Below are 22417 nucleotides of genomic sequence, written 5' to 3'. Positions count from 1 at the left end.
GATGTGCTTTCTCTTGATCGACCGGTTGGCCTGGGGTGCTCTGATTGGTCAGGAGGCAGCTGTGTGCACTGGCTGGTCAAGTGCCTTACACCGTGCCTTCGCAAAACATGCGACGCAAGCTAAACATGTGTCGCAAAAATAGAAACGTTGTCTAAAATAGAAATGTCACAAAAAAAATCGAAAATGTGAAGTGTGCACCAAAACATGCGACACAAGCTAAACATGTGTCGCAAAAATAGAAACGGTGTCTAAAATAGAAATGTCACGAAAAAAAACGAAAATGTGAAGTGTGCACCAAAACATGCGACGCAAGCTAATCATGTGTCGCAGAAATAGAAACGGTGTCTAAAATCTAAATGTCACGAAAAAAATCGAAAATTCGAAGTGCACGCAAAACATGCGACACAAGCTAAACATGTGTCGCAAAAATAGAAACGGTGTCTAAAATAGAAATGTCACGAAAAAAATAAAAAATGTGAAGTGCACGCAAAACATGCGACACAAGCTAAACATGTGTCGCAAAAATAGAAACAGTGTCTAAAATAGAAATGTCACGAAAAAAATCGAAAATGTGAAGTGTGCACAAAAACATGCGACGCAAGCTAATCATGTGTCGCAGAAATAGAAACGGTGTCTAAAATCTAAATGCCACAAAAAAAATCGAAAATTCGAAGTGCACGCAAAACATGCGACACAAGCTAAACATGTGTCGCAAAAATAGAAACGGTGTCTAAAATAGAAATGTCACGAAAAAAATTGAAAATGTGAAGTGTGCACAAAAACATGCGATGCAAGCTAATCATGTGTCGCAGAAATAGAAACGTTGTCTAAAATAGAAATGTCACGAAAAAAATCTAAAATGTGAAGTGTGCACGCAAAACATGCGACACAAGCTAAACATGTGTCGCAGAAATAGAAACGGTGTCTAAAACCTAAATGTCACGAAAAAATCAAATATGTGAAGTGCACGCAAAACATGCGACACAAGCTAAACATGTGTCGCAAAAATAGAAACGGTGTGTAAAATAGAAATGTCACAAAGCTAGGGTGCTATGATGGGTCAGGTTGCCTTGTGTGCTCTGACTGGTCAGTTGGACCCTGGGTCCTCTGGTTGGTCAGGTGGCCGTACGTGCGCTTATTAATCTGAAAGCTGATGTGCTCTTCATGGGCCGTACGTGCGCTGATTAATCTGATAGCTGATGTGCTCTCTTGATCGACCGGTTGGCCTGGGGTGCTCTGATTGGTCAGGAGGCAGCTGTGTGCACTGGCTGGTCAAGTGCCTTACACCGTGCCTTCGCAAAACATGCGACGCAAGCTAAACATGTGTCGCAAAAATAGAAACGGTGTCTAAAATAGAAATGTCACGAAAAAAAATCGAAAATGTGAAGTGTGCACCAAAACATGCGACACAAGCTAAACATGTGTCGCAAAAATAGAAACGGTGTCTAAAATAGAAATGTCACGAAAAAAAACGAAAATGTGAAGTGTGCACCAAAACATGTGACGCAAGCTAATCATGTGTCGCAGAAATAGAAACGGTGTCTAAAATCTAAATGTCACGAAAAAAATCGAAAATTCGAAGTGCACGCAAAACATGCGACACAAGCTAAACATGTGTCGCAAAAATAGAAACGGTGTCTAAAATAGAAATGTCACGAAAAAAATAAAAAATGTGAAGTGCACGCAAAACATGCGACACAAGCTAAACATGTGTTGCAAAAATAGAAACGTTGTCTAAAATAGAAATGTCACAAAGCTAGGGTGCTATGATCGGTCAGGTTGCCTTGTGTGCTCTGACTGGTCAGTTGGACCCTGGGTCCTCTGGTTGGTCAGGTGGCCGTACGTGCGCTTATTAATCTGAAAGCTGATGTGCTCTTCATGGGCCGTACGTGCGCTGATTAATCTGAAAGCTGATGTGCTCTCTTGATCGACCGGTTGGCCTGGGGTGCTCTGATTGGTCAGGAGGCAGCTGTGTGCACTGGCTGGTCAAGTGCCTTACACCGTGCCTTCGCAAAACATGCGACGCAAGCTAAACATGTGTCGCAAAAATAGAAACGGTGTCTAAAATAGAAATGTCACGAAAAAAATCGAAAATGTGAAGTGTGCACCAAAACATGCGACACAAGCTAAACATGTGTCGCAAAAATAGAAACGGTGTCTAAAATAGAAATGTCACGAAAAAAATAGAAAATGTAAAGTGTGCACAAAAACATGCGACGCAAGCTAATCATGTGTCGCAGAAATAGAAACGGTGTCTAAAATCTAAATGTCACGAAAAAAATCGAAAATTCGAAGTGCACGCAAAACATGCGACACAAGCTAAACATGTGTCGCAAAAATAGAAACGGTGTCTAAAATAGAAATGTCACGAAAAAAATAAAAAATGTGAAGTGAACGCAAAACATGCGACACAAGCTAAACATGTGTCGCAAAAATAGAAACGGTGTCTAAAATAGAAATGTCACGAAAAAAATCTAAAATGTGAAGTGTGCACGCAAAACATGCGACACAAGCTAAACATGTGTCGCAGAAATAGAAACGGTGTCTAAAACCTAAATGTCACGAAAAAAATCAAATATGTGAAGTGCACGCAAAACATGCGACACAAGCTAAACATGTGTCGCAAAAATAGAAACGGTGTGTAAAATAGAAATGTCACAAAGCTAGGGTGCTATGATCGGTCAGGTTGCCTTGTGTGCTCTGACTGGTCAGTTGGACCCTGGGTCCTCTGGTTGGTCAGGTGGCCGTACGTGCGCTTATTAATCTGAAAGCTGATGTGCTCTTCATGGGCCGTACGTGCGCTGATTAATCTGATAGCTGATGTGCTCTCTTGATCGACCGGTTGGCCTGGGGTGCTCTGATTGGTCAGGAGGCAGCTGTGTGCACTGGCTGGTCAAGTGCCTTACACCGTGCCTTCGCAAAACATGCGACGCAAGCTAAACATGTGTCGCAAAAATAGAAACGGTGTCTAAAATAGAAATGTCACAAAAAAAAATCGAAAATGTGAAGTGTGCACCAAAACATGCGACACAAGCTAAACATGTGTCGCAAAAATAGAAACGGTGTCTAAAATAGAAATGTCACGAAAAAAAACGAAAATGTGAAGTGTGCACCAAAACATGCGACGCAAGCTAATCATGTGTCGCAGAAATAGAAACGGTGTCTAAAATGTAAATGTCACGAAAAAAATCGAAAATTCGAAGTGCACGCAAAACATGCGACACAAGCTAAACATGTGTCGCAAAAATTGAAACGGTGTCTAAAATAGAAATGTCACGAAAAAAATAAAAAATGTGAAGTGCACGCAAAACATGCGACACAAGCTAAACATGTGTCGCAAAAATAGAAACGTTGTCTAAAATAGAAATGTCACAAAGCTAGGGTGCTATGATCGGTCAGGTTGCCTTGTGTGCTCTGACTGGTCAGTTGGACCCTGGGTCCTCTGGTTGGTCAGGTGGCCGTACGTGTGCTTATTAATCTGAAAGCTGATGTGCTCTTCATGGGCCGTACGTGCGCTGATTAATCTGAAAGCTGATGTGCTCTCTTGATCGACCGGTTGGCCTGGGGTGCTCTGATTGGTCAGGAGGCAGCTGTGTGCACTGGCTGGTCAAGTGCCTTACACCGTGCCTTCGCAAAACATGCGACGCAAGCTAAACATGTGTCGCAAAAATAGAAACGGTGTCTAAAATAGAAATGTCACGAAAAAAATCGAAAATGTGAAGTGTGCACCAAAACATGCGACACAAGCTAAACATGTGTCGCAAAAATAGAAACGGTGTCTAAAATAGAAATGTCACGAAAAAAATAGAAAATGTAAAGTGTACACAAAAACATGCGACGCAAGCTAATCATGTGTCGCAGAAATAGAAACGGTGTCTAAAATCTAAATGTCACGAAAAAAATCGAAAATTCGAAGTGCACGCAAAACATGCGACACAAGCTAAACATGTGTCGCAAAAATAGAAACGGTGTCTAAAATAGAAATGTCACGAAAAAAATAAAAAATGTGAAGTGCACGCAAAACATGCGACACAAGCTAAACATGTGTCGCAAAAATAGAAACGGTGTCTAAAATAGAAATGTCACGAAAAAAATCTAAAATGTGAAGTGTGCACGCAAAACATGCGACACAAGCTAAACATGTGTCGCAAAAATAGAAACGGTGTCTAAAATAGAAATGTCACGAAAAAAATCTAAAATGTGAAGTGTGCACGCAAAACATGCGACACAAGCTAAACATGTGTCGCAAAAATAGAAACGGTGTCTAAAATAGAAATGTCACGAAAAAAAACGAAAATGTGAAGTGTGCACCAAAACATGCGACGCAAGCTAATCATGTGTCGCAGAAATAGAAACGGTGTCTAAAATGTAAATGTCACGAAAAAAATCGAAAATTCGAAGTGCACGCAAAACATGCGACACAAGCTAAACATGTGTCGCAAAAATAGAAACGTTGTCTAAAATAGAAATGTCAAGAAAAAAATCTAAAATGTGAAGTGTGCACGCAAAACATGCGACACAAGCTAAACATGTGTCGCAGAAATAGAAACGGTGTCTAAAACCTAAATGTCACGAAAAAAATCAAATATGTGAAGTGCACGCAAAACATGCGACACAAGCTAAACATGTGTCGCAAAAATAGAAACGGTGTGTAAAATAGAAATGTCACAAAGCTAGGGTGCTATGATCGGTCAGGTTGCCTTGTGTGCTCTGACTGGTCAGTTGGACCCTGGGTCCTCTGGTTGGTCAGGTGGCCGTACGTGCGCTTATTAATCTGAAAGCTGATGTGCTCTTCATGGGCCGTACGTGCGCTGATTAATCTGAAAGCTGATGTGCTCTCTTGATCGACCGGTTGGCCTGGGGTGCTCTGATTGGTCAGGAGGCAGCTGTGTGCACTGGCTGGTCAAGTGCCTTACACCGTGCCTTCGCAAAACATGCGACGCAAGCTAAACATGTGTCGCAAAAATAGAAACGGTGTCTAAAATAGAAATGTCACGAAAAAAAACGAAAATGTGAAGTGTGCACCAAAACATGCGACGCAAGCTAATCATGTGTCGCAGAAATAGAAACGGTGTCTAAAATGTAAATGTCACGAAAAAAATCGAAAATTCGAAGTGCACGCAAAACATGCGACACAAGCTAAACATGTGTCGCAAAAATAGAAACGTTGTCTAAAATAGAAATGTCAAGAAAAAAATCTAAAATGTGAAGTGTGCACGCAAAACATGCGACACAAGCTAAACATGTGTCGCAGAAATAGAAACGGTGTCTAAAACCTAAATGTCACGAAAAAAATCAAATATGTGAAGTGCACGCAAAACATGCGACACAAGCTAAACATGTGTCGCAAAAATAGAAACGGTGTGTAAAATAGAAATGTCACAAAGCTAGGGTGCTATGATCGGTCAGGTTGCCTTGTGTGCTCTGACTGGTCAGTTGGACCCTGGGTCCTCTGGTTGGTCAGGTGGCCGTACGTGCGCTTATTAATCTGAAAGCTGATGTGCTCTTCATGGGCCGTACGTGCGCTGATTAATCTGAAAGCTGATGTGCTCTCTTGATCGACCGGTTGGCCTGGGGTGCTCTGATTGGTCAGGAGGCAGCTGTGTGCACTGGCTGGTCAAGTGCCTTACACCGTGCCTTCGCAAAACATGCGACGCAAGCTAAACATGTGTCGCAAAAATAGAAACGGTGTCTAAAATAGAAATGTCACGAAAAAAATCGAAAATGTGAAGTGTGCACAAAAACATGCGACGCAAGCTAATCATGTGTCGCAGAAATAGAAACGGTGTCTAAAATCTAAATGTCACGAAAAAAATCGAAAATTCGAAGTGCACGCAAAACATGCGACACAAGCTAAACATGTGTCACAAAAATAGAAACGGTGTCTAAAATAGAAATGTCACGAAAAAAATAAAAAATGTGAAGTGCACGCAAAACATGCGACACAAGCTAAACATGTGTCGCAAAAATAGAAACGGTGTCTAAAATAGAAATGTCACGAAAAAAATCTAAAATGTGAAGTGTGCACGCAAAACATGCGACACAAGCTAAACATGTGTCGCAGAAATAGAAACGGTGTCTAAAACCTAAATGTCACGAAAAAAATCAAATATGTGAAGTGCACGCAAAACATGCGACACAAGCTAAACATGTGTCGCAAAAATAGAAACGGTGTGTAAAATAAAAAATGTCACAAAGCTAGGGTGCTATGATCGGTCAGGTTGCCTTGTGTGCTCTGACTGGTCAGTTGGACCCTGGGTCCTCTGGTTGGTCAGGTGGCCGTACGTGCGCTTATTAATCTGAAAGCTGATGTGCTCTTCATGGGCCGTACGTGCGCTGATTAATCTGATAGCTGATGTGCTCTCTTGATCGACCGGTTGGCCTGGGGTGCTCTGATTGGTCAGAAGGCAGCTGTGTGCACTGGCTGGTCAAGTGCCTTACACCGTGCCTTCGCAAAACATGCGACGCAAGCTAAACATGTGTCGCAAAAATAGAAACGGTGTCTAAAATAGAAATGTCACAAAAAAAATCGAAAATGTGAAGTGTGCACCAAAACATGCGACACAAGCTAAACATGTGTCGCAAAAATAGAAACGGTGTCTAAAATAGAAATGTCACGAAAAAAAACGAAAATGTGAAGTGTGCACCAAAACATGCGACGCAAGCTAATCATGTGTCGCAGAAATAGAAACGGTGTCTAAAATGTAAATGTCACGAAAAAAATCGAAAATTCGAAGTGCACGCAAAACATGCGACACAAGCTAAACATGTGTCGCAAAAATAGAAACGTTGTCTAAAATAGAAATGTCAAGAAAAAAATCTAAAATGTGAAGTGTGCACGCAAAACATGCGACACAAGCTAAACATGTGTCGCAGAAATAGAAACGGTGTCTAAAACCTAAATGTCACGAAAAAAATCAAATATGTGAAGTGCACGCAAAACATGCGACACAAGCTAAACATGTGTCGCAAAAATAGAAACGGTGTGTAAAATAGAAATGTCACAAAGCTAGGGTGCTATGATCGGTCAGGTTGCCTTGTGTGCTCTGACTGGTCAGTTGGACCCTGGGTCCTCTGGTTGGTCAGGTGGCCGTACGTGCGCTTATTAATCTGAAAGCTGATGTGCTCTTCATGGGCCGTACGTGCGCTGATTAATCTGAAAGCTGATGTGCTCTCTTGATCGACCGGTTGGCCTGGGGTGCTCTGATTGGTCAGGAGGCAGCTGTGTGCACTGGCTGGTCAAGTGCCTTACACCGTGCCTTCGCAAAACATGCGACGCAAGCTAAACATGTGTCGCAAAAATAGAAACGGTGTCTAAAATCTAAATGTCACGAAAAAAATCGAAAATTCGAAGTGCACGCAAAACATGCGACACAAGCTAAACATGTGTCGCAAAAATAGAAACGGTGTCTAAAATAGAAATGTCACGAAAAAAATAAAAAATGTGAAGTGCACGCAAAACATGCGACACAAGCTAAACATGTGTCGCAAAAATAGAAACAGTGTCTAAAATAGAAATGTCACGAAAAAAATCGAAAATGTGAAGTGTGCACAAAAACATGCGACGCAAGCTAATCATGTGTCGCAGAAATAGAAACGGTGTCTAAAATCTAAATGCCACAAAAAAAATCGAAAATTCGAAGTGCACGCAAAACATGCGACACAAGCTAAACATGTGTCGCAAAAATAGAAACGGTGTCTAAAATAGAAATGTCACGAAAAAAATTGAAAATGTGAAGTGTGCACAAAAACATGCGACGCAAGCTAATCATGTGTCGCAGAAATAGAAACGTTGTCTAAAATAGAAATGTCACGAAAAAAATCTAAAATGTGAAGTGTGCACGCAAAACATGCGACACAAGCTAAACATGTGTCGCAGAAATAGAAACGGTGTCTAAAACCTAAATGTCACGAAAAAAATCAAATATGTGAAGTGCACGCAAAACATGCGACACAAGCTAAACATGTGTCGCAAAAATAGAAACGGTGTGTAAAATAGAAATGTCACAAAGCTAGGGTGCTATGATCGGTCAGGTTGCCTTGTGTGCTCTGACTGGTCAGTTGGACCCTGGGTCCTCTGGTTGGTCAGGTGGCCGTACGTGCGCTTATTAATCTGAAAGCTGATGTGCTCTTCATGGGCCGTACGTGCGCTGATTAATCTGAAAGCTGATGTGCTCTCTTGATCGACCGGTTGGCCTGGGGTGCTCTGATTGGTCAGGAGGCAGCTGTGTGCACTGGCTGGTCAAGTGCCTTACACCGTGCCTTCGCAAAACATGCGACGCAAGCTAAACATGTGTCGCAAAAATAGAAACGGTGTCTAAAATAGAAATGTCACGAAAAAAATCAAAAATGTGAAGTGTGCACCAAAACATGCGACACAAGCTAAACATGTGTCGCAAAAATAGAAACGGTGTCTAAAATAGAAATGTCACGAAAAAAATCGAAAATGTGAAGTGTGCACAAAAACATGCGACGCAAGCTAATCATGTGTCGCAGAAATAGAAACGGTGTCTAAAATCTAAATGTCACGAAAAAAATCGAAAATTCGAAGTGCACGCAAAACATGCGACACAAGCTAAACATGTGTCGCAAAAATAGAAACGGTGTCTAAAATAGAAATGTCACGAAAAAAATAAAAAATGTGAAGTGCACGCAAAACATGCGACACAAGCTAAACATGTGTCGCAAAAATAGAAACGGTGTCTAAAATAGAAATGTCACGAAAAAAATCTAAAATGTGAAGTGTGCACGCAAAACATGCGACACAAGCTAAACATGTGTCGCAGAAATAGAAACGGTGTCTAAAACCTAAATGTCACGAAAAAAATCAAATATGTGAAGTGCACGCAAAACATGCGACACAAGCTAAACATGTGTCGCAAAAATAGAAACGGTGTGTAAAATAGAAATGTCACAAAGCTAGGGTGCTATGATCGGTCAGGTTGCCTTGTGTGCTCTGACTGGTCAGTTGGACCCTGGGTCCTCTGGTTGGTCAGGTGGCCGTACGTGCGCTTATTAATCTGAAAGCTGATGTGCTCTTCATGGGCCGTACGTGCGCTGATTAATCTGATAGCTGATGTGCTCTCTTGATCGACCGGTTGGCCTGGGGTGCTCTGATTGGTCAGGAGGCAGCTGTGTGCACTGGCTGGTCAAGTGCCTTACACCGTGCCTTCGCAAAACATGCGACGCAAGCTAAACATGTGTCGCAAAAATAGAAACGGTGTCTAAAATAGAAATGTCACAAAAAAAAATCGAAAATGTGAAGTGTGCACCAAAACATGCGACACAAGCTAAACATGTGTCGCAAAAATAGAAACGGTGTCTAAAATAGAAATGTCACGAAAAAAAACGAAAATGTGAAGTGTGCACCAAAACATGCGACGCAAGCTAATCATGTGTCGCAGAAATAGAAACGGTGTCTAAAATGTAAATGTCACGAAAAAAATCGAAAATTCGAAGTGCACGCAAAACATGCGACACAAGCTAAACATGTGTCGCAAAAATAGAAACGTTGTCTAAAATAGAAATGTCAAGAAAAAAATCTAAAATGTGAAGTGTGCACGCAAAACATGCGACACAAGCTAAACATGTGTCGCAGAAATAGAAACGGTGTCTAAAACCTAAATGTCACGAAAAAATCAAATATGTGAAGTGCACGCAAAACATGCGACACAAGCTAAACATGTGTCGCAAAAATAGAAACGGTGTGTAAAATAGAAATGTCACAAAGCTAGGGTGCTATGATCGGTCAGGTTGCCTTGTGTGCTCTGACTGGTCAGTTGGACCCTGGGTCCTCTGGTTGGTCAGGTGGCCGTACGTGCGCTTATTAATCTGAAAGCTGATGTGCTCTTCATGGGCCGTACGTGCGCTGATTAATCTGATAGCTGATGTGCTCTCTTGATCGACCGGTTGGCCTGGGGTGCTCTGATTGGTCAGGAGGCAGCTGTGTGCACTGGCTGGTCAAGTGCCTTACACCGTGCCTTCGCAAAACATGCGACGCAAGCTAAACATGTGTCGCAAAAATAGAAACGGTGTCTAAAATAGAAATGTCACGAAAAAAAATCGAAAATGTGAAGTGTGCACCAAAACATGCGACACAAGCTAAACATGTGTCGCAAAAATAGAAACGGTGTCTAAAATAGAAATGTCAGGAAAAAAAACGAAAATGTGAAGTGTGCACCAAAACATGTGACGCAAGCTAATCATGTGTCGCAGAAATAGAAACGGTGTCTAAAATCTAAATGTCACGAAAAAAATCGAAAATTCGAAGTGCACGCAAAACATGCGACACAAGCTAAACATGTGTCGCAAAAATTGAAACGGTGTCTAAAATAGAAATGTCACGAAAAAAATAAAAAATGTGAAGTGCACGCAAAACATGCGACACAAGCTAAACATGTGTCGCAAAAATAGAAACGTTGTCTAAAATAGAAATGTCACAAAGCTAGGGTGCTATGATCGGTCAGGTTGCCTTGTGTGCTCTGACTGGTCAGTTGGACCCTGGGTCCTCTGGTTGGTCAGGTGGCCGTACGTGCGCTTATTAATCTGAAAGCTGATGTGCTCTTCATGGGCCGTACGTGCGCTGATTAATCTGAAAGCTGATGTGCTCTCTTGATCGACCGGTTGGCCTGGGGTGCTCTGATTGGTCAGGAGGCAGCTGTGTGCACTGGCTGGTCAAGTGCCTTACACCGTGCCTTCGCAAAACATGCGACGCAAGCTAAACATGTGTCGCAAAAATAGAAACGGTGTCTAAAATAGAAATGTCACGAAAAAAATCGAAAATGTGAAGTGTGCACCAAAACATGCGACACAAGCTAAACATGTGTCGCAAAAATAGAAACGGTGTCTAAAATAGAAATGTCACGAAAAAAATAGAAAATGTAAAGTGTACACAAAAACATGCGACGCAAGCTAATCATGTGTCGCAGAAATAGAAACGGTGTCTAAAATCTAAATGTCACGAAAAAAATCGAAAATTCGAAGTGCACGCAAAACATGCGACACAAGCTAAACATGTGTCGCAAAAATAGAAACGGTGTCTAAAATAGAAATGTCACGAAAGAAATAAAAAATGTGAAGTGCACGCAAAACATGCGACACAAGCTAAACATGTGTCGCAAAAATAGAAACGGTGTCTAAAATAGAAATGTCACGAAAAAAATCTAAAATGTGAAGTGTGCACGCAAAACATGCGACACAAGCTAAACATGTGTCGCAGAAATAGAAACGGTGTCTAAAACCTAAATGTCACGAAAAAAATCAAATATGTGAAGTGCACGCAAAACATGCGACACAAGCTAAACATGTGTCGCAAAAATAGAAACGGTGTGTAAAATAGAAATGTCACAAAGCTAGGGTGCTATGATCGGTCAGGTTGCCTTGTGTGCTCTGACTGGTCAGTTGGACCCTGGGTCCTCTGGTTGGTCAGGTGGCCGTACGTGCGCTTATTAATCTGAAAGCTGATGTGCTCTTCATGGGCCGTACGTGCGCTGATTAATCTGATAGCTGATGTGCTCTCTTGATCGACCGGTTGGCCTGGGGTGCTCTGATTGGTCAGGAGGCAGCTGTGTGCACTGGCTGGTCAAGTGCCTTACACCGTGCCTTCGCAAAACATGCGACGCAAGCTAAACATGTGTCGCAAAAATAGAAACGGTGTCTAAAATAGAAATGTCACAAAAAAAAATCGAAAATGTGAAGTGTGCACCAAAACATGCGACACAAGCTAAACATGTGTCGCAAAAATAGAAACGGTGTCTAAAATAGAAATGTCACGAAAAAAAAACGAAAATGTGAAGTGTGCACCAAAACATGCGACGCAAGCTAATCATGTGTCGCAGAAATAGAAACGGTGTCTAAAATGTAAATGTCACGAAAAAAATCGAAAATTCGAAGTGCACGCAAAACATGCGACACAAGCTAAACATGTGTCGCAAAAATAGAAACGTTGTCTAAAATAGAAATGTCAAGAAAAAAATCTAAAATGTGAAGTGTGCACGCAAAACATGCGACACAAGCTAAACATGTGTCGCAGAAATAGAAACGGTGTCTAAAACCTAAATGTCACGAAAAAAATCAAATATGTGAAGTGCACGCAAAACATGCGACACAAGCTAAACATGTGTCGCAAAAATAGAAACGGTGTGTAAAATAGAAATGTCACAAAGCTAGGGTGCTATGATCGGTCAGGTTGCCTTGTGTGCTCTGACTGGTCAGTTGGACCCTGGGTCCTCTGGTTGGTCAGGTGGCCGTACGTGCGCTTATTAATCTGAAAGCTGATGTGCTCTTCATGGGCCGTACGTGCGCTGATTAATCTGAAAGCTGATGTGCTCTCTTGATCGACCGGTTGGCCTGGGGTGCTCTGATTGGTCAGGAGGCAGCTGTGTGCACTGGCTGGTCAAGTGCCTTACACCGTGCCTTCGCAAAACATGCGACGCAAGCTAAACATGTGTCGCAAAAATAGAAACGGTGTCTAAAATCTAAATGTCACGAAAAAAATCGAAAATTCGAAGTGCACGCAAAACATGCGACACAAGCTAAACATGTGTCGCAAAAATAGAAACGGTGTCTAAAATAGAAATGTCACGAAAAAAATAAAAAATGTGAAGTGCACGCAAAACATGCAACACAAGCTAAACATGTGTCGCAAAAATAGAAACAGTGTCTAAAATAGAAATGTCACGAAAAAAATCGAAAATGTGAAGTGTGCACCAAAACATGCGACACAAGCTAAACATGTGTCGCAAAAATAGAAACGGTGTCTAAAATAGAAATGTCACGAAAAAAATCGAAAATGTGAAGTGTGCACAAAAACATGCGACGCAAGCTAATCATGTGTCGCAGAAATAGAAACGGTGTCTAAAATCTAAATGTCACGAAAAAAATCGAAAATTCGAAGTGCACGCAAAACATGCGACACAAGCTAAACATGTGTCGCAAAAATAGAAACGGTGTCTAAAATAGAAATGTCACGAAAAAAATCTAAAATGTGAAGTGTGCACGCAAAACATGCGACACAAGCTAAACATGTGTCGCAGAAATAGAAACGGTGTCTAAAACCTAAATGTCACAAAAAAATCAAATATGTGAAGTGCACGCAAAACATGCGACACAAGCTAAACATGTGTCGCAAAAATAGAAACGGTGTGTAAAATAGAAATGTCACAAAGCTAGGGTGCTATGATCGGTCAGGTTGCCTTGTGTGCTCTGACTGGTCAGTTGGACCCTGGGTCCTCTGGTTGGTCAGGTGGCCGTACGTGCGCTTATTAATCTGAAAGCTGATGTGCTCTTCATGGGCCGTACGTGCGCTGATTAATCTGAAAGCTGATGTGCTCTCTTGATCGACCGGTTGGCCTGGGGTGCTCTGATTGGTCAGGAGGCAGCTGTGTGCACTGGCTGGTCAAGTGCCTTACACCGTGCCTTCGCAAAACATGCGACGCAAGCTAAACATGTGTCGCAAAAATAGAAACGGTGTCTAAAATAGAAATGTCACGAAAAAAATCGAAAATGTGAAGTGTGCACAAAAACATGCGACGCAAGCTAATCATGTGTCGCAGAAATAGAAACGGTGTCTAAAATAGAAATGTCACGAAAAAAATCGAAAATGTGAAGTGTGCACAAAAACATGCGACGCAAGCTAATCATGTGTCGCAGAAATAGAAACGGTGTCTAAAATCTAAATGTCACGAAAAAAATCGAAAATTCGAAGTGCACGCAAAACATGCGACACAAGCTAAACATGTGTCGCAAAAATAGAAACGGTGTCTAAAATAGAAATGTCATGAAAAAAACCTAAAATGTGAAGTGTGCACGCAAAACATGCGACACAAGCTAAACATGTGTCGCAGAAATAGAAACGGGGTCTAAAACCTAAATGTCACGAAAAAAATCAAATATGTGAAGTGCACGCAAAACATGCGACACAAGCTAAACATGTGTCGCAAAAATAGAAACGGTGTGTAAAATAGAAATGTAACAAAGCTAGGGTGCTATGATCGGTCAGGTTGCCTTGTGTGCTCTGACTGGTCAGTTGGACCCTGGGTCCTCTGGTTGGTCAGGTGGCCGTACGTGCGCTTATTAATCTGAAAGCTGATGTGCTCTTCATGGGCCGTACGTGCGCTGATTAATCTGATAGCTGATGTGCTCTCTTGATCGACCGGTTGGCCTGGGGTGCTCTGATTGGTCAGGAGGCAGCTGTGTGCACTGGCTGGTCAAGTGCCTTACACCGTGCCTTCGCAAAACATGCGACGCAAGCTAAACATGTGTCGCAAAAATAGAAACGTTGTCTAAAATAGAAATGTCACAAAAAAAATCGAAAATGTGAAGTGTGCACCAAAACATGCGACACAAGCTAAACATGTGTCGCAAAAATAGAAACGGTGTCTAAAATAGAAATGTCACGAAAAAAAACGAAAATGTGAAGTGTGCACCAAAACATGCGACGCAAGCTAATCATGTGTCGCAGAAATAGAAACGGTGTCTAAAATCTAAATGTCACGAAAAAAATCGAAAATTCGAAGTGCACGCAAAACATGCGACACAAGCTAAACATGTGTCGCAAAAATAGAAACGGTGTCTAAAATAGAAATGTCACGAAAAAAATAAAAAATGTGAAGTGCACGCAAAACATGCGACACAAGCTAAACATGTGTCGCAAAAATAGAAACAGTGTCTAAAATAGAAATGTCACGAAAAAAATCGAAAATGTGAAGTGTGCACAAAAACATGCGACGCAAGCTAATCATGTGTCGCATAAATAGAAACGGTGTCTAAAATCTAAATGCCACAAAAAAAATCGAAAATTCGAAGTGCACGCAAAACATGCGACACAAGCTAAACATGTGTCGCAAAAATAGAAACGGTGTCTAAAATAGAAATGTCACGAAAAAAATCTAAAATGTGAAGTGTGCACAAAAACATGCGACGCAAGCTAATCATGTGTCGCAGAAATAGAAACGTTGTCTAAAATAGAAATGTCACGAAAAAAATCTAAAATGTGAAGTGTGCACGCAAAACATGCGACACAAGCTAAACATGTGTCGCAAAAATAGAAACGTTGTCTAAAATAGAAATGTCACAAAGCTAGGGTGCTATGATCGGTCAGGTTGCCTTGTGTGCTCTGACTGGTCAGTTGGACCCTGGGTCCTCTGGTTGGTCAGGTGGCCGTACGTGCGCTTATTAATCTGAAAGCTGATGTGCTCTTCATGGGCCGTACGTGCGCTGATTAATCTGAAAGCTGATGTGCTCTCTTGATCGACCGGTTGGCCTGGGGTGCTCTGATTGGTCAGGAGGCAGCTGTGTGCACTGGCTGGTCAAGTGCCTTACACCGTGCCTTCGCAAAACATGCGACGCAAGCTAAACATGTGTCGCAAAAATAGAAACGGTGTCTAAAATAGAAATGTCACGAAAAAAATCGAAAATGTGAAGTGTGCACCAAAACATGCGACACAAGCTAAACATGTGTCGCAAAAATAGAAACGGTGTCTAAAATAGAAATGTCACGAAAAAAATAGAAAATGTAAAGTGTGCACAAAAACATGCGACGCAAGCTAATCATGTGTCGCAGAAATAGAAACGGTGTCTAAAATCTAAATGTCACGAAAAAAATCGAAAATTCGAAGTGCACGCAAAACATGCGACACAAGCTAAACATGTGTCGCAAAAATAGAAACGGTGTCTAAAATAGAAATGTCACGAAAAAAATAAAAAATGTGAAGTGAACGCAAAACATGCGACACAAGCTAAACATGTGTCGCAAAAATAGAAACGGTGTCTAAAATAGAAATGTCACGAAAAAAATCTAAAATGTGAAGTGTGCACGCAAAACATGCGACACAAGCTAAACATGTGTCGCAGAAATAGAAACGGTGTCTAAAACCTAAATGTCACGAAAAAAATCAAATATGTGAAGTGCACGCAAAACATGCGACACAAGCTAAACATGTGTCGCAAAAATAGAAACGGTGTGTAAAATAGAAATGTCACAAAGCTAGGGTGCTATGATCGGTCAGGTTGCCTTGTGTGCTCTGACTGGTCAGTTGGACCCTGGGTCCTCTGGTTGGTCAGGTGGCCGTACGTGCGCTTATTAATCTGAAAGCTGATGTGCTCTTCATGGGCCGTACGTGCGCTGATTAATCTGATAGCTGATGTGCTCTCTTGATCGACCGGTTGGCCTGGGGTGCTCTGATTGGTCAGGAGGCAGCTGTGTGCACTGGCTGGTCAAGTGCCTTACACCGTGCCTTCGCAAAACATGCGACGCAAGCTAAACATGTGTCGCAAAAATAGAAACGGTGTCTAAAATAGAAATGTCACAAAAAAAAATCGAAAATGTGAAGTGTGCACCAAAACATGCGACACAAGCTAAACATGTGTCGCAAAAATAGAAACGGTGTCTAAAATAGAAATGTCACGAAAAAAAACGAAAATGTGAAGTGTGCACCAAAACATGCGACGCAAGCTAATCATGTGTCGCAGAAATAGAAACGGTGTCTAAAATGTAAATGTCACGAAAAAAATCGAAAATTCGAAGTGCACGCAAAACATGCGACACAAGCTAAACATGTGTCGCAAAAATTGAAACGGTGTCTAAAATAGAAATGTCACGAAAAAAATAAAAAATGTGAAGTGCACGCAAAACATGCGACACAAGCTAAACATGTGTCGCAAAAATAGAAACGTTGTCTAAAATAGAAATGTCACAAAGCTAGGGTGCTATGATCGGTCAGGTTGCCTTGTGTGCTCTGACTGGTCAGTTGGACCCTGGGTCCTCTGGTTGGTCAGGTGGCCGTACGTGTGCTTATTAATCTGAAAGCTGATGTGCTCTTCATGGGCCGTACGTGCGCTGATTAATCTGAAAGCTGATGTGCTCTCTTGATCGACCGGTTGGCCTGGGGTGCTCTGATTGGTCAGGAGGCAGCTGTGTGCACTGGCTGGTCAAGTGCCTTACACCGTGCCTTCGCAAAACATGCGACGCAAGCTAAACATGTGTCGCAAAAATAGAAACGGTGTCTAAAATAGAAATGTCACGAAAAAAATCGAAAATGTGAAGTGTGCACCAAAACATGCGACACAAGCTAAACATGTGTCGCAAAAATAGAAACGGTGTCTAAAATAGAAATGTCACGAAAAAAATAGAAAATGTAAAGTGTACACAAAAACATGCGACGCAAGCTAATCATGTGTCGCAGAAATAGAAACGGTGTCTAAAATCTAAATGTCACGAAAAAAATCGAAAATTCGAAGTGCACGCAAAACATGCGACACAAGCTAAACATGTGTCGCAAAAATAGAAACGGTGTCTAAAATAGAAATGTCACGAAAAAAATAAAAAATGTGAAGTGCACGCAAAACATGCGACACAAGCTAAACATGTGTCGCAAAAATAGAAACGGTGTCTAAAATAGAAATGTCACGAAAAAAATCTAAAATGTGAAGTGTGCACGCAAAACATGCGACACAAGCTAAACATGTGTCGCAAAAATAGAAACGGTGTGTAAAATAGAAATGTCACAAAGCTAGGGTGCTATGATCGGTCAGGTTGCCTTGTGTGCTCTGACTGGTCAGTTGGACCCTGGGTCCTCTGGTTGGTCAGGTGGCCGTACGTGCGCTTATTAATCTGAAAGCTGATGTGCTCTTCATGGGCCGTACGTGCGCTGATTAATCTGATAGCTGATGTGCTCTCTTGATCGACCGGTTGGCCTGGGGTGCTCTGATTGGTCAGGAGGCAGCTGTGTGCACTGGCTGGTCAAGTGCCTTACACCGTGCCTTCGCAAAACATGCGACGCAAGCTAAACATGTGTCGCAAAAATAGAAACGGTGTCTAAAATAGAAATGTCACAAAAAAAAAATCGAAAATGTGAAGTGTGCACCAAAACATGCGACACAAGCTAAACATGTGTCGCAAAAATAGAAACGGTGTCTAAAATAGAAATGTCACGAAAAAAAACGAAAATGTGAAGTGTGCACCAAAACATGCGACGCAAGCTAATCATGTGTCGCAGAAATAGAAACGGTGTCTAAAATGTAAATGTCACGAAAAAAATCGAAAATTCGAAGTGCACGCAAAACATGCGACACAAGCTAAACATGTGTCGCAAAAATAGAAACGTTGTCTAAAATAGAAATGTCAAGAAAAAAATCTAAAATGTGAAGTGTGCACGCAAAACATGCGACACAAGCTAAACATGTGTCGCAGAAATAGAAACGGTGTCTAAAACCTAAATGTCACGAAAAAAATCAAATATGTGAAGTGCACGCAAAACATGCGACACAAGCTAAACATGTGTCGCAAAAATAGAAACGGTGTGTAAAATAGAAATGTCACAAAGCTAGGGTGCTATGATCGGTCAGGTTGCCTTGTGTGCTCTGACTGGTCAGTTGGACCCTGGGTCCTCTGGTTGGTCAGGTGGCCGTACGTGCGCTTATTAATCTGAAAGCTGATGTGCTCTTCATGGGCCGTACGTGCGCTGATTAATCTGAAAGCTGATGTGCTCTCTTGATCGACCGGTTGGCCTGGGGTGCTCTGATTGGTCAGGAGGCAGCTGTGTGCACTGGCTGGTCAAGTGCCTTACACCGTGCCTTCGCAAAACATGCGACGCAAGCTAAACATGTGTCGCAAAAATAGAAACGGTGTCTAAAATAGAAATGTCACGAAAAAAAACGAAAATGTGAAGTGTGCACCAAAACATGCGACGCAAGCTAATCATGTGTCGCAGAAATAGAAACGGTGTCTAAAATGTAAATGTCACGAAAAAAATCGAAAATTCGAAGTGCACGCAAAACATGCGACACAAGCTAAACATGTGTCGCAAAAATAGAAACGTTGTCTAAAATAGAAATGTCAAGAAAAAAATCTAAAATGTGAAGTGTGCACGCAAAACATGCGACACAAGCTAAACATGTGTCGCAGAAATAGAAACGGTGTCTAAAACCTAAATGTCACGAAAAAAATCAAATATGTGAAGTGCACGCAAAACATGCGACACAAGCTAAACATGTGTCGCAAAAATAGAAACGGTGTGTAAAATAGAAATGTCACAAAGCTAGGGTGCTATGATCGGTCAGGTTGCCTTGTGTGCTCTGACTGGTCAGTTGGACCCTGGGTCCTCTGGTTGGTCAGGTGGCCGTACGTGCGCTTATTAATCTGAAAGCTGATGTGCTCTTCATGGGCCGTACGTGCGCTGATTAATCTGAAAGCTGATGTGCTCTCTTGATCGACCGGTTGGCCTGGGGTGCTCTGATTGGTCAGGAGGCAGCTGTGTGCACTGGCTGGTCAAGTGCCTTACACCGTGCCTTCGCAAAACATGCGACGCAAGCTAAACATGTGTCGCAAAAATAGAAACGGTGTCTAAAATAGAAATGTCACGAAAAAAATCGAAAATGTGAAGTGTGCACAAAAACATGCGACGCAAGCTAATCATGTGTCGCAGAAATAGAAACGGTGTCTAAAATCTAAATGTCACGAAAAAAATCGAAAATTCGAAGTGCACGCAAAACATGCGACACAAGCTAAACATGTGTCACAAAAATAGAAACGGTGTCTAAAATAGAAATGTCACGAAAAAAATAAAAAATGTGAAGTGCACGCAAAACATGCGACACAAGCTAAACATGTGTCGCAAAAATAGAAACGGTGTCTAAAATAGAAATGTCACGAAAAAAATCTAAAATGTGAAGTGTGCACGCAAAACATGCGACACAAGCTAAACATGTGTCGCAGAAATAGAAACGGTGTCTAAAACCTAAATGTCACGAAAAAAATCAAATATGTGAAGTGCACGCAAAACATGCGACACAAGCTAAACATGTGTCGCAAAAATAGAAACGGTGTGTAAAATAAAAAATGTCACAAAGCTAGGGTGCTATGATCGGTCAGGTTGCCTTGTGTGCTCTGACTGGTCAGTTGGACCCTGGGTCCTCTGGTTGGTCAGGTGGCCGTACGTGCGCTTATTAATCTGAAAGCTGATGTGCTCTTCATGGGCCGTACGTGCGCTGATTAATCTGATAGCTGATGTGCTCTCTTGATCGACCGGTTGGCCTGGGGTGCTCTGATTGGTCAGAAGGCAGCTGTGTGCACTGGCTGGTCAAGTGCCTTACACCGTGCCTTCGCAAAACATGCGACGCAAGCTAAACATGTGTCGCAAAAATAGAAACGGTGTCTAAAATAGAAATGTCACAAAAAAAATCGAAAATGTGAAGTGTGCACCAAAACATGCGACACAAGCTAAACATGTGTCGCAAAAATAGAAACGGTGTCTAAAATAGAAATGTCACGAAAAAAAACGAAAATGTGAAGTGTGCACCAAAACATGCGACGCAAGCTAATCATGTGTCGCAGAAATAGAAACGGTGTCTAAAATGTAAATGTCACGAAAAAAATCGAAAATTCGAAGTGCACGCAAAACATGCGACACAAGCTAAACATGTGTCGCAAAAATAGAAACGTTGTCTAAAATAGAAATGTCAAGAAAAAAATCTAAAATGTGAAGTGTGCACGCAAAACATGCGACACAAGCTAAACATGTGTCGCAGAAATAGAAACGGTGTCTAAAACCTAAATGTCACGAAAAAAATCAAATATGTGAAGTGCACGCAAAACATGCGACACAAGCTAAACATGTGTCGCAAAAATAGAAACGGTGTGTAAAATAGAAATGTCACAAAGCTAGGGTGCTATGATCGGTCAGGTTGCCTTGTGTGCTCTGACTGGTCAGTTGGACCCTGGGTCCTCTGGTTGGTCAGGTGGCCGTACGTGCGCTTATTAATCTGAAAGCTGATGTGCTCTTCATGGGCCGTACGTGCGCTGATTAATCTGAAAGCTGATGTGCTCTCTTGATCGACCGGTTGGCCTGGGGTGCTCTGATTGGTCAGGAGGCAGCTGTGTGCACTGGCTGGTCAAGTGCCTTACACCGTGCCTTCGCAAAACATGCGACGCAAGCTAAACATGTGTCGCAAAAATAGAAACGGTGTCTAAAATCTAAATGTCACGAAAAAAATCGAAAATTCGAAGTGCACGCAAAACATGCGACACAAGCTAAACATGTGTCGCAAAAATAGAAACGGTGTCTAAAATAGAAATGTCACGAAAAAAATAAAAAATGTGAAGTGCACGCAAAACATGCGACACAAGCTAAACATGTGTCGCAAAAATAGAAACAGTGTCTAAAATAGAAATGTCACGAAAAAAATCGAAAATGTGAAGTGTGCACAAAAACATGCGACGCAAGCTAATCATGTGTCGCAGAAATAGAAACGGTGTCTAAAATCTAAATGCCACAAAAAAAATCGAAAATTCGAAGTGCACGCAAAACATGCGACACAAGCTAAACATGTGTCGCAAAAATAGAAACGGTGTCTAAAATAGAAATGTCACGAAAAAAATTGAAAATGTGAAGTGTGCACAAAAACATGCGACGCAAGCTAATCATGTGTCGCAGAAATAGAAACGTTGTCTAAAATAGAAATGTCACGAAAAAAATCTAAAATGTGAAGTGTGCACGCAAAACATGCGACACAAGCTAAACATGTGTCGCAGAAATAGAAACGGTGTCTAAAACCTAAATGTCACGAAAAAAATCAAATATGTGAAGTGCACGCAAAACATGCGACACAAGCTAAACATGTGTCGCAAAAATAGAAACGGTGTGTAAAATAGAAATGTCACAAAGCTAGGGTGCTATGATCGGTCAGGTTGCCTTGTGTGCTCTGACTGGTCAGTTGGACCCTGGGTCCTCTGGTTGGTCAGGTGGCCGTACGTGCGCTTATTAATCTGAAAGCTGATGTGCTCTTCATGGGCCGTACGTGCGCTGATTAATCTGAAAGCTGATGTGCTCTCTTGATCGACCGGTTGGCCTGGGGTGCTCTGATTGGTCAGGAGGCAGCTGTGTGCACTGGCTGGTCAAGTGCCTTACACCGTGCCTTCGCAAAACATGCGACGCAAGCTAAACATGTGTCGCAAAAATAGAAACGGTGTCTAAAATAGAAATGTCACGAAAAAAATCAAAAATGTGAAGTGTGCACCAAAACATGCGACACAAGCTAAACATGTGTCGCAAAAATAGAAACGGTGTCTAAAATAGAAATGTCACGAAAAAAATCGAAAATGTGAAGTGTGCACAAAAACATGCGACGCAAGCTAATCATGTGTCGCAGAAATAGAAACGGTGTCTAAAATCTAAATGTCACGAAAAAAATCGAAAATTCGAAGTGCACGCAAAACATGCGACACAAGCTAAACATGTGTCGCAAAAATAGAAACGGTGTCTAAAATAGAAATGTCACGAAAAAAATAAAAAATGTGAAGTGCACGCAAAACATGCGACACAAGCTAAACATGTGTCGCAAAAATAGAAACGGTGTCTAAAATAGAAATGTCACGAAAAAAATCTAAAATGTGAAGTGTGCACGCAAAACATGCGACACA

At 41.7% G+C, this 22417-nt stretch overlaps 1 protein-coding gene and 6 long non-coding RNA genes across 11 annotated transcripts in view; 4 read left to right on the top strand and 3 right to left on the bottom strand.

The window, feature by feature from the left end:
• Positions 1–22417, top strand: part of LOC147843646 (uncharacterized) — a 123571-nt gene that overhangs the window by 4586 nt on the left and 96568 nt on the right. The gene's annotated exons all lie outside the window — the stretch shown is intronic.
• Positions 2154–5903, bottom strand: LOC147843663 (uncharacterized). 3 transcript variants are annotated; one of them, XR_015944671.1, is made up of 6 exons: positions 5137–5288; positions 4521–5043; positions 3938–4232; positions 3321–3747; positions 2987–3227; positions 2154–2663 (listed from the first exon to the last, which is right to left on the bottom strand). It is a non-coding gene; the product is annotated as an uncharacterized LOC147843663 (long non-coding RNA). The 3 variants fall into 3 exon arrangements; XR_015944669.1 differs by lacking the exons at positions 2154–2663; positions 2987–3227; positions 5137–5288 and adding an exon at positions 5662–5903 and having other exon boundaries at positions 3745–4329; XR_015944670.1 differs by lacking the exons at positions 2154–2663; positions 2987–3227; positions 3321–3747 and having other exon boundaries at positions 3851–4329; positions 5235–5711.
• Positions 2453–5808, top strand: LOC148679701 (uncharacterized). Of its 2 annotated transcripts, none has more exons than XR_015944668.1 (4): positions 2453–3202; positions 3300–3723; positions 3820–4305; positions 4596–4994. It is a non-coding gene; the product is annotated as an uncharacterized LOC148679701 (long non-coding RNA). The 2 variants fall into 2 exon arrangements; XR_015944667.1 differs by lacking the exon at positions 4596–4994 and adding an exon at positions 5310–5808 and having other exon boundaries at positions 2561–3202.
• LOC147843662 (uncharacterized) lies at positions 9163–10814 on the bottom strand. Its single transcript, XR_015494282.2, has 3 exons — positions 10388–10814; positions 9579–10294; positions 9163–9387 (listed from the first exon to the last, which is right to left on the bottom strand). It is a non-coding gene; the product is annotated as an uncharacterized LOC147843662 (long non-coding RNA).
• LOC147843661 (uncharacterized) lies at positions 10843–14590 on the top strand. Of its 2 annotated transcripts, XR_015944656.1 has the most exons (5): positions 10843–11698; positions 11989–12465; positions 12659–12964; positions 13154–13512; positions 13609–13778. It is a non-coding gene; the product is annotated as an uncharacterized LOC147843661 (long non-coding RNA). The 2 variants fall into 2 exon arrangements; XR_015944657.1 differs by lacking the exons at positions 13154–13512; positions 13609–13778 and adding an exon at positions 13900–14590 and having other exon boundaries at positions 11698–12465; positions 12659–12992.
• LOC147843660 (uncharacterized) lies at positions 14902–19825 on the top strand. The gene is made up of 6 exons (XR_015494257.2): positions 14902–15424; positions 15521–16492; positions 16591–17307; positions 17498–17793; positions 18346–18834; positions 19025–19825. It is a non-coding gene; the product is annotated as an uncharacterized LOC147843660 (long non-coding RNA).
• Positions 19030–21986, bottom strand: LOC148679700 (uncharacterized). The gene is made up of 3 exons (XR_015944672.1): positions 21026–21986; positions 20409–20932; positions 19030–19697 (listed from the first exon to the last, which is right to left on the bottom strand). It is a non-coding gene; the product is annotated as an uncharacterized LOC148679700 (long non-coding RNA).

Source organism: Danio rerio, chromosome 6 (assembly GCF_052040795.2).
Source record: "Danio rerio strain M-AB ecotype USA chromosome 6, GRCz13ab, whole genome shotgun sequence".
Lineage (NCBI taxonomy): Eukaryota > Metazoa > Chordata > Actinopteri > Cypriniformes > Danionidae > Danio > Danio rerio.
The sequence above is the reverse complement of the archived record's forward strand: the minus strand, read 5'-3'. Positions and strand labels throughout refer to the sequence as shown.